The sequence below is a fragment of the Betta splendens genome, chromosome 16 (assembly GCF_900634795.4).
Source record: "Betta splendens chromosome 16, fBetSpl5.4, whole genome shotgun sequence".
Classification (NCBI taxonomy): Eukaryota; Metazoa; Chordata; class Actinopteri; order Anabantiformes; family Osphronemidae; genus Betta; species Betta splendens.
In genome coordinates, this window is record NC_040896.2 from 187,588 (window position 1) to 197,738 (window position 10,151).

At 40.1% G+C, this 10,151-nt stretch overlaps 1 long non-coding RNA gene across 1 annotated transcript; it reads right to left on the reverse strand.

Moving 5' to 3' along the window:
- Window positions 1-4,499: 4,499 nt before the first annotated feature.
- On the reverse strand, window positions 4,500-9,481 carry LOC129603179 (uncharacterized). Its single transcript, XR_008692876.1, has 6 exons — window positions 9,346-9,481; window positions 9,205-9,269; window positions 9,065-9,127; window positions 7,794-7,851; window positions 7,172-7,290; window positions 4,500-5,181 (listed from the first exon to the last, which is right to left on the reverse strand). It is a non-coding gene; the product is annotated as an uncharacterized LOC129603179 (long non-coding RNA).
- Between the last annotated feature and the right edge of the window lie 670 nt (window positions 9,482-10,151).

Consider the following 10,151-nt stretch of genomic DNA (forward strand, 5'->3'; position numbering starts at 1 on the left):
GTCTACAACAAACACTGTTGCTTTTGCTTAATTTCATTGATTTGTATTCAATATCTGAACATTTCTTTGACAATAAGGAATTATAACAGAATTTTAATATTCGTGCACTATTTCCACAACGTTACGTCTAATTAATCAATAAGCTTGTTCTTTCCTATATTTTAATTGACGCATGCTCTTATATTTATATTTAAGCACATCAATTATATTATTATTGTTCTATTATGGGTTATTTTTTATATTAATATAAAACAATTATTAAATTATATCTATTATATATTTTCTATTATATTTCATAATTCCATTAATATTTTTTATGTCTTCACTTAATTTATTCTACCACCGGGTGTTTATTTTTGATTCAAAATCTTGTTATGCATATAGCATAAATTTTTAACTGGTCCCTTTAATATATTCCCAATCTCTTTCTTTAAACAGTTTCAGTTATCACAGTTATTTTATCCATCAATTTTTTTAAACAATTCTACTTTTTTAAATTTCCATCAAATCCAAAATTCTTTGTACACTGTGGTAAATAATATATATATATTATAGTCAACTGATAATGTCTTTAAGACATGGATTTTGAATCACCTTCAAAGTTTTCACCCTTAGTGTTCTTTAATTTGGTTCACTACAAGGATTGAGATCAACGATCAGTCACAGTGTTCACAGAGATCATCAACTGTGCCAGGCTTCTACAGGAACTAGTTTCCTGCGGACACAGCTGTCTGAGCAAACCAACCTCTCAATTTTGATCTCAATCAGACACACAACACAAAAGGTCTCTGAGACTTCCTCTAAGAAGTTAAAATTCACTTAGGGAACGACAAACAATAACACTTATTTATATAGTCTGATTTTCATCAGCTGATCACAGAGTTTACGTTGACACCGTCAGGTTTCCACTCTGCCGCTGCTTCAATCAGACAAACTATCATTAATCTATTTTACGAGGACCCCGTCCTCTTACCTCGTGACTTCGTCACGGAACTTTTCTGAAGACACGGTTTTCTTTTACCTCGTGAGCCACTCACGGACCTTTTATGAGGACCCGGTCCTCTTTTACCTCGTGACCTCGTCACAGAACTTTTCTGAAGACCCAGTCTTCTTTTACTTCGTGAGCCACTCACGGAATTTAAGATACCTTAGAATTTACTCTTTTCATACTCGCCTGATCTGTGTCCTGTCTCTGGTTCAGGATCCCGTCACCTCGCCTCGTCGGACCTCGATGTCCCAACAAAGCGAGGATCTTGGGATCCCGGACGAGCCCCCAATTATGTTAGGGAAATTGTTAGTTCCCTTTGTAAATTTTAAATAAAGCAGACACAATCAGTTGAGACCGTCTTCAGGATTTTACTTGCAAGGAGTGAGCAGTTTACAGCAAAGGCAACTTCCTCTCACTGAAAAGAAGACAAGGATTCAGCTCATAATATGTATTGCATTCTGGGAGGTGCATAGTCACACAGCACGTGGGAAATATTTTCTACACAAAGCAAGCATTGGGCTCATCAGATAAGGATGCTACACATCGGTACTCCCTATTTCTTGCAGAGCAGAAGGGAGAAAACTTCAAGGCTATAGCACAGCTAACGAGGCTTGAGCAGATTAGCAAAATAAATTCCAACAATGTTTCAGTGATTAAATGCAGTATTTTTCCAACAACCACGGTCGCAGTTCTGCTGGGAGGATAAGGAACTACAGTATGAGTTCTTTAAAATAAGACAGCGCTTTATCATCAAGTGCTTTGAAGGTGAGTAGGAGAATTTTAAATTATATCCTACATTATACAAGTGTAGAGTAGGTAATGTAGGAGAAATGTGATCTCTCTTTCTAAGTCCCATCAGAATTCTGGCTGCAGCATTTTCAATTAGCTGTAAGGTAACAAATACATGGATCTGTTTTTCTGCATTGCTCTGAGAGAGTATGCTCCTAATTTTAGCTACATTTCTAAGATGAGTGTAGGCAGTTCAGGAGATTTGTTTAATATATGTAAAAGAGAGATCCTGGTCAAAGATGACACCACGGTTTCGTACAGTAAAATCTGAAGCTAATGTTATGTCATCCAAAGTAACTATCTGATTTAACAGTGTCTCTCTGTGATTTTTAGGGCTAATAAAAAGAACCTTGGTTTTATCTGAATTTAGTTTAAGGAAGTTTTGGGACATCCAAGGTTTGTTGTCTTTTAAACAACTTTGAATTTTGACTAGTTGATCTGTTTTATTTGGCTCCAAGGACAGATATAGCTGAGTATCATCTACATAACATGAAAATTTATAGAATGCTTTCTAATAATATCACCTAGAGGAGACAAGTGTGAGAGACTAGAGTGCTTGAACCAATGTTGTTCATTAGTTTTGTTCATTTCATGTAATGCAAGTTTTATTAGTCAACATAGGATTCGCAGACACCCCACCCACAATGTTTAATTTTGCTGTTGTTCTACTTTGCTTTACACTGTATTTTACACATTTCCACTGAATGCCTCAGGCTGTGACCGAGAAGTACGGAATGGAGAGGAGACCAGGATTGTGGGACTGGTGGTCGTGAAACATTTTATGAGAAGGTTAAAACGAGAGATAAAAGAGTCAACCTGAGAGCAGAACTCAAATCTTTTTATGTGCCCGACCAAGTAGCAACACATGTATAGGCTGAACAGAATTGGGCCAAGCACAAAACCATGCGGTACTCCATAGCTAATCCTTGTGCATGTGGAGGATTTGTCATTAACATGAATAGACTAGAATCTGTTCAACAGTAGGATTTAAACCATCCCAGTGCTGTTCCTTTAATTCCAATGCTATGTTCTAGTCTCTGTAATAGAATGTCGTGATCAGTTGTATCAAATGCAGCACTAAGATCTAACAGGAGAAGGACAGAGACCAGGGGTGTGTTCCAGAAAGCGGGTTATGTGACATACCCAAGTAAGTTTGAGGGTAAGTTAATTACCGAAAGCTGAGGTTAATCAGCTTTCGGTTCCAAAAACGAAGGTAACTTTCAGGGTATGTTTGTAACCATAGCAACCTGCTCTCTGAACATAACCTGCTCCGGAGAAGGTTATGTTTCGGGGTAAGTTCGTTTCAGAGGTTACTGAGCAGGGCGTGCCCGTTTGATGACGAGCCCGTGGATGTGGAGGCGCAGCTTATTATATATATAGATTATTTATTTCCACCTTGAGAGGGTCATAAAGCCATGTATCAAGGTTTTTTTCATATGATTTTCATATGAGAATTATTTGAAGGAAGGAGCGTTATCGTTTTTCTAAAGAATCGTTAATGTATTCAACGAACCATTTGACACATTTCATCTCAAACTTAACAAAGCGGGTCTGCACATACCACAGAAAGCATTCTGTGCATAGCTCTTAGTTTTTTGCATCTGGACATTTTTGAGTGGCAGGTTTGTCCTTTCTATGATAATCTATGGCACATATTTTAATACGGACACCTTGGACGTACTGCACACACGCACACTTTACTTTATTACTTTATTACTTTCCATTTCAGAGTTTCCAAACATGATTGGGTGCATCGATTGTTGTGACTCAGCTTCCCCGCCACCAGGGGCAGCCTGGTTTTGTGTCCTTGTTTCCTGTCTTGTGTTTCCTGTATTAGTTTGATTGGGTTCACCTGTCTTGTCTGGTATTTAAGGTCTCAGTTTGTGCACAGTCTTTGTTGGTGCATTACTTGTTACTTGTTACGTGTTACTTGTTACTCATTACTTGTTACGTGTTGCAGTGTCATCGTGCTCTCGTGCTCTGTCCAGGTTTGTGTGTTTGTTTGCTGATTGTGTTAGATACTGTTGTTTGCATGTTTTGTGTTTTAGGATGGCTATTTAGTTTCCTGCTCTGCAGTGATCTTTAGTTTACCTGTGAGTTATATGTGTTAGTTTGCATTTTTTTGTTTTCTGGCTTATCCTGCATACGCAGCGTCCTTAGTTCGTGTTGTCATCTGTCTGTATGTTTAATATATTAAATTATTTATTGTCAGTCCTGTCTGTGGGTCGTGCATTTGGGTCCTACCTCCAGTTTGTAGGTCATTGTAGTCTGTCTCCCCGCTCAAGGAGCGTGGTTTAGAATACCTTTCAGTTCAGTTCGACCCTCGGTTTAACAATAGTAAACCATTCAGTCTAGTTTGACCCTCGTCTGTAACATCGATGGCACCCACATTCCTATTAAAGCTCCTTAAGTCAATGAGGGAGACTATGTTAATAGGAAGTCGTTTCACAGTATCAATGTGCACGTAACTATTATTTCCTGTTCAGAATCTTTTGGTTTAAAGACCATTAAACTCAATACTGTTTCCATTAACTAGGTAATATTTGATGCAACCCATCTCATCACTAATGTTGAAGCCAAATGATCAGGGTCAGTGCATGATTCCAGAATCTTCTGGGAATCATCACTATGTCACAACAGGGTATCTTGTAATTTACACAAGTTCATGGTTTTACTGTATTCTTTTATTGTTTAACACATTTCAATCATTACAGGACACTACAATAGCTACTTGCTGGGGGGGACAGAGGATTCCCTTGTCTGCCCTATTTAATGACACCCTACCCTGAACCTGAGCCTGGACCACAGACACAGTTCAAACGGGCCCACAGCAGAACACGGGCCAAGGTGAAGATGACCACAGGCATCCTGAAGGCGAGCTTCCAGTGTCTGTGTGGCCTCAGGGTCAGTCCAGAAAGGGCATGTGACAATATAGTGAATTGTGTTGTCCTTCACAACATTGCCACAATACGAGGAGAGCCACCCTTCTTGTCCTGCTGAAGAGGACCAAGAGGATCCAGTAGTGAACCAAGTAGACCACAGAGATGGAAGACTCTTAAGAAACATGATTTGTCAGAATCATTTTTACTAAGGTTTCTGCACCAAAGCACTCATCATTCCTTCATGTCCTAAAAAATAAAATTGATTATTATTTACATTGCTTCACACAATGTCCCAGACTGTGTGCTTTCTGGGGGGTCCAATAATACAATCCGTCCATCAGTGACTGCAAGACAATGCAACCCATAAGATCAAAGTGAAATAAAGTCAGAGTACTACAACATTGTAGAAGCCTATGCAAGATATAGATCCTGTAATTATGTAATCAAATCTTACCTTTTTGTAGGATTTCGTGTTTCATTTTGACTTGGGACAGAGTTCCTCTTGCTCCAGAAGGATTACACCTTATTAAACAAGAATATTACTATTATCTAATATTATTCGAATCTCATGGAATTAATAATGCAAAACAATGTGGAAGTTATGTTCAATTTTCCTTTACAATAAAAGAGGGTTACGGTACGGGACACTTCGTCCGAGCCGGAAACTAGACTGTCGTCGGAGGAGGCTCGACAGATCTGGCAGGAGCTGAAACACCAAGGCTCACCTGAGCCATGGCCGGGCTCTATTAGCTGTGGCGTTCTGGCGGTTCAGACCGCGAGAAGCCGGCGCTCTAAAAAGAGAGCGTTACACCTTATTAAACAAGAATATTACTATTATCTAATATTATTCGAATCTCATGGAATTAATAATGAAAAACAATGTGGAAGTTATGTTCAATTTTCATTTACAATAAAAGAGGGTTACCAACAGGTGGTAGATTAACCTAACTTTTATCAGGTGTTTTGGAACCGACATACTCAGGGTAAGCATGTTCTGGGTTAATCAACATAGAGTTCAGGGTTTAGCAGAAGGTTAATGAACCCTGCTTTCTGGAACACACCCCAGACCATTGTCTGAAGAAGAAATTAGTGACTCTAACCAGAGCGGTTTCTGTGCTATGATGTCTTCTAAATCCTGACTGAAAATCCTAATACAGATTATTTCTACTCAGGTGGTCAGATAATTGTTTAGCTACGATTTTTTCAAGAATCATAGAGATAAATGGTAAATTTGAAATTGGCCTATAGTTCGCTAGTTCTCCAGGGTCCAGAGTATGTTTTTTCAATAAAGGTTTGACCACAGCAACATTAAAAGCTTGTGGTACATAGCCTATTAGTACAGATGGAGCGGCAAATTTTTCGCTGCCTTGCTCCTGCTGGATTTCACGCTGATCTTGTCATGGCATTAACATGACTTAGGTACCATTCTACCAAGCCCCCCTACACCAGTCTTGACTCCCCACTGTAAGGTACTTAATGCGTAGCTGCCTTGTTAACACCCCCTAAACCTTTTTTAAGAAATGACCTGCAATTGCACAGTCATGCACCAGGTGGAGCAGTGATGTGTAATCCAGGCCCACAGGTAGACTGGAAGTGCATGAGGTTTGTGTGTATAATGAGTACACAAACCTCATGAGTGTCTTAAATTTAAATTTGTTAACTTAAAGTTATTGATGTCTAAGTGAGTAGAAAATGACAGCAGTTTTGAATAAAATGCCCCTTAGTGAATTTTTTTTAGTCAAGATCCACATGGATATTTTATTTGTTCTAATTATACTATGTTTTACTGTATTGTATTGATTAGCACTAAAATTACTGGCAATTTTTTTCAACCAGTCAGGAATATATGACAACAGACAAAGACTAAAAGCTTCCTCAGTCTGAGGGAAGTTCCATATTATCCTCCAGTTTGGCTTCACACACTTCACACTTGCAAAGAACTGGCACGTTACTTGAACAAAAGACACAAAAGCGAGTAGGTGTGATGAACCCTCCCCCAAGAAGGACACCTGACTGAAAGAGTTGATATGGCTCCACTTCCACACAACTTCCCTTGAGCCATAAAATCCACATATATTTGTAAACTGCTTAACAAGAAAATTCTTCATGGATCCATAACTTTAAAGGGTCCGCTCAAATCAAGGCTTTGTTAACATAATGCTGTATGAAGGAATTTAGTGCCTGTCCATACAGTAGGTCACCCTCAGAGGACCAACAGCCTTGTGGTTAAGGCATAGAAGCTCCCAGCTAGAGACTCCTGGTGTAAACTTGCCTCTGGTGTCTTTTGTTTACCACACAAATTCAAGTGACACAAAACACAGAGATCTGTGCACCCAGGCATCAGTGCCTCAAGAATGGACAGACACTGGGCCTGGTTGTACAGCAGGACAAAGACAATAATATAGATCAGATTATGAATACTACAACTACTCAAATGTGAAATCCAAATTCTCTGTCAAATAAAACTGCCTATTGGGCAACAAATTACGATACTGCTGTTAAATGTACATACATGTGCTCCTGAGGTGAGCCAACAACTCTTCTACAAGGTAGCCGTGTGCCCACAGCCTGCAGTGACGTGTCAGTTTGAGAAGCAACCTCCTTGCGCTTCGGTAGCTGGGATGCACCAGCCTGTATAAAAAAAAAAATCACACATTTACAGCTAGCTGACTAGATAAGCAACACTTACGAGAAGCCCTTCTTCAACCTTAAGCCCAATAATAAATATACCCTCATTTTTAAAGCAGTCGGGGGTGAAATGGTGTCTACATACGAAAAAGCATTTAGGCAGCGGTGCCGCCACTGGTCCATTTACAATAAAATTAATCCATAAAGCTCTCCTTTCTTGCTTTGCTGGTAAAATGACAAGGCTGGAAAAAGTTATATTCCGTGGCCAACATTTACTTAATAACAAAGTAAGCCACAGAGGGAAGTTTCTTTGGTAGTTGATGTATGTTATTTCATGCAGGGAGAGTTGATTAGCGGATACACAGTTTCTGTGTTCTAGCACCCCCCCCCCCTTTCATCCGCATATAGTATTTATAATACACAAAGTTATTCATGTCAAACATGTACTGTATATAGTTAGTTTCCACCCTGGGAGGTGCATGGTTACACAGTACATAAGAAAATACCTTCTTCACAGATCACACGCCATCACAGATGAAAACATACAGGTGCTCTCTGTTCTTCCTAAACAGAAGGGAGGAGGCGTAAAACACTACACACAGAGCTCATGGCTAGTCAGTATGATAAGTCTCATTATGTGTCAATGATTAACTGCATATTTTCCAACAACAACCAACTGGTAGATTACGGACAGATTTGATCTAAGCTGTCAAGACACAACCCCTTCTTAAAAAGGACGAGCCTCTCTAAGCACAACAGAGTGCAGCAGCCTGTACCACTTGCGATGAGCATCTTTTTACATGTCTAAATTTGACCAGGAACCTGCCTGGCATTCAGCTCAGATGGAGATGGTGCACTGGTCACACACGCTGTTTTATTCAAACATAAGTATGAGTATATTGAAATGATTATTATAAGTAAACACATGACATGGGTATATGGGTAAATATCTTTTTTTTTCATTACACATCCATTAATATTCAGTAAAAATTTAAGTGGTAATAGTGTAGAGCACCTTCAGCCAGCCAACCTTCCTACTGGTGGCCATCAGCCTGTACAATTTCTCCACCTTCTGTAAGGGACAACCTACAATAAACTATAGCTAGTAATTTTTATGTGATTGTGTGTGTATGTTGCCTGTATATGTGTTTCCATTTTTTTCATTTTCAAATTTTAATCTCCCTTACTTCAAAAGTGTGCAAAACAATTTCCCTCTAATGAATAAAGTTTTTTGAATCTTAAATATGTTTTTCTTGAAAAATTACAAAAAAACATACTGCTTATAAATGTCTCTCAAAATACACACAGCACACCATGGACACTTCTCTACATACTTTTTACTTAAAGTGTAACAGCACAGTAACAGTCTAAGACACCACTGCAGCTGCTGTAATGGTAGATAAACAGACCTTAGATGCTAATAACTCATTTTCATATTGAAGAACAGTCAGATCTGAGGTCTGACACAAAGAATACAAAAATCAATAATTACATAAACTTACTTGCTTGTGTTCCACCTAATGAAGCTACTGTAGCTACATGGTTTTGGAAAATGCATTTTTTGTGTCAGCACAACACACTTTGTTTGCTAATCTAACACTGCAACACTGAAAAATGGTGAAAACTGTAACTGATTAAATCTAAATATAACTACTTACAACAAGGTGCGAGTGTTGCATGTCCTGTCATGTCTGAGCAGTCAGTTCGACTTGCAGACTAGAAATGCAGATGACAAGTCCAAACGTCTTTGAACAACAAAAACATTCTATTTACTTACCTTCATGTGTGTAGATAACACATCTTTGTTGGCATTCAGGAAAGACCTCCTCAATGTGCTGGACTAAAATGTAACACTCAGTTAGCAACTTTATTATCAATCTAACTTTAAAGACTTAGTGTGAACAGTGCTTAACGTACCTGTACAGATGTAATCAGCCTTCACCTATTCCCCCCATGTTTTACATTTATCAACATCTCGGCACCTAACGAAAAGAATAGACATTAACTAAAAAGCCACCTGTGCAACAGTTATGGTGCCGTGTATGTTTTGTTACGAACCTCGGTGTGAACAGCACTCCTTTATTTTCTTAATCACAACAGCGGGGTGACAACAGGTCTCCCAACAGTCTTCAATCACCCGGAACTACACAGAACAAAAACTCTAACCTCTCTCTCCCGAACCCCCCCCCCCCCCCCCCCCCCAGCACACCTGATGTCACACAACTATCTGCGCTTCATAATAAAAGAGCGACACAACCCATTAGTCCATTAGTGTCTCTGTCACTGTCACCAGAAATGACAGGTGGAGGGTCGTTCTTACCCTCGTCATCATCTCCAGTCGGGGAAAGCGGGTGGTAGGGTGCCAGCCGATCCCGGTGCAACACCACCGCCTCCGCCCAGGCATCTGGACACGAAAGACCACCTCCGAGAGCCGCTCCAACACTTCCCCTGGCCCTTGCCAGTGGTTGCAGAGCTTTGGTGAGATCCCCCTCTTCCTCACCGGGCAATACACCCACACTTTGTCCCCAGGTGTAAATGTGTGCCCCTGGCAGCGGGCGTCATATGCTCTTTTTTGTTTTCCTCACTCACATTCGCTGGCACACCTCACCAAACAGCCGCCTCTCAAAGTTACGCCCCTGGTCACTGTGGAGCTCTGCAGGAACCCCAAACCTGGTGAACGTCTCATCCACCAGTTTCTGTGCTGATGTGATGGCACTCTGGTCCGGCACCGCATGCGCCTCTGGCCACTTAGTGAAATAATCCATTGCAACAAGTACGTAGCGGTTACCGGACTTCGTGAAGGTAAATGGCCCTAAAACGTCCACCCCGACCCTCTCCATCAGGGCCCCCACCAAGTACTGCTG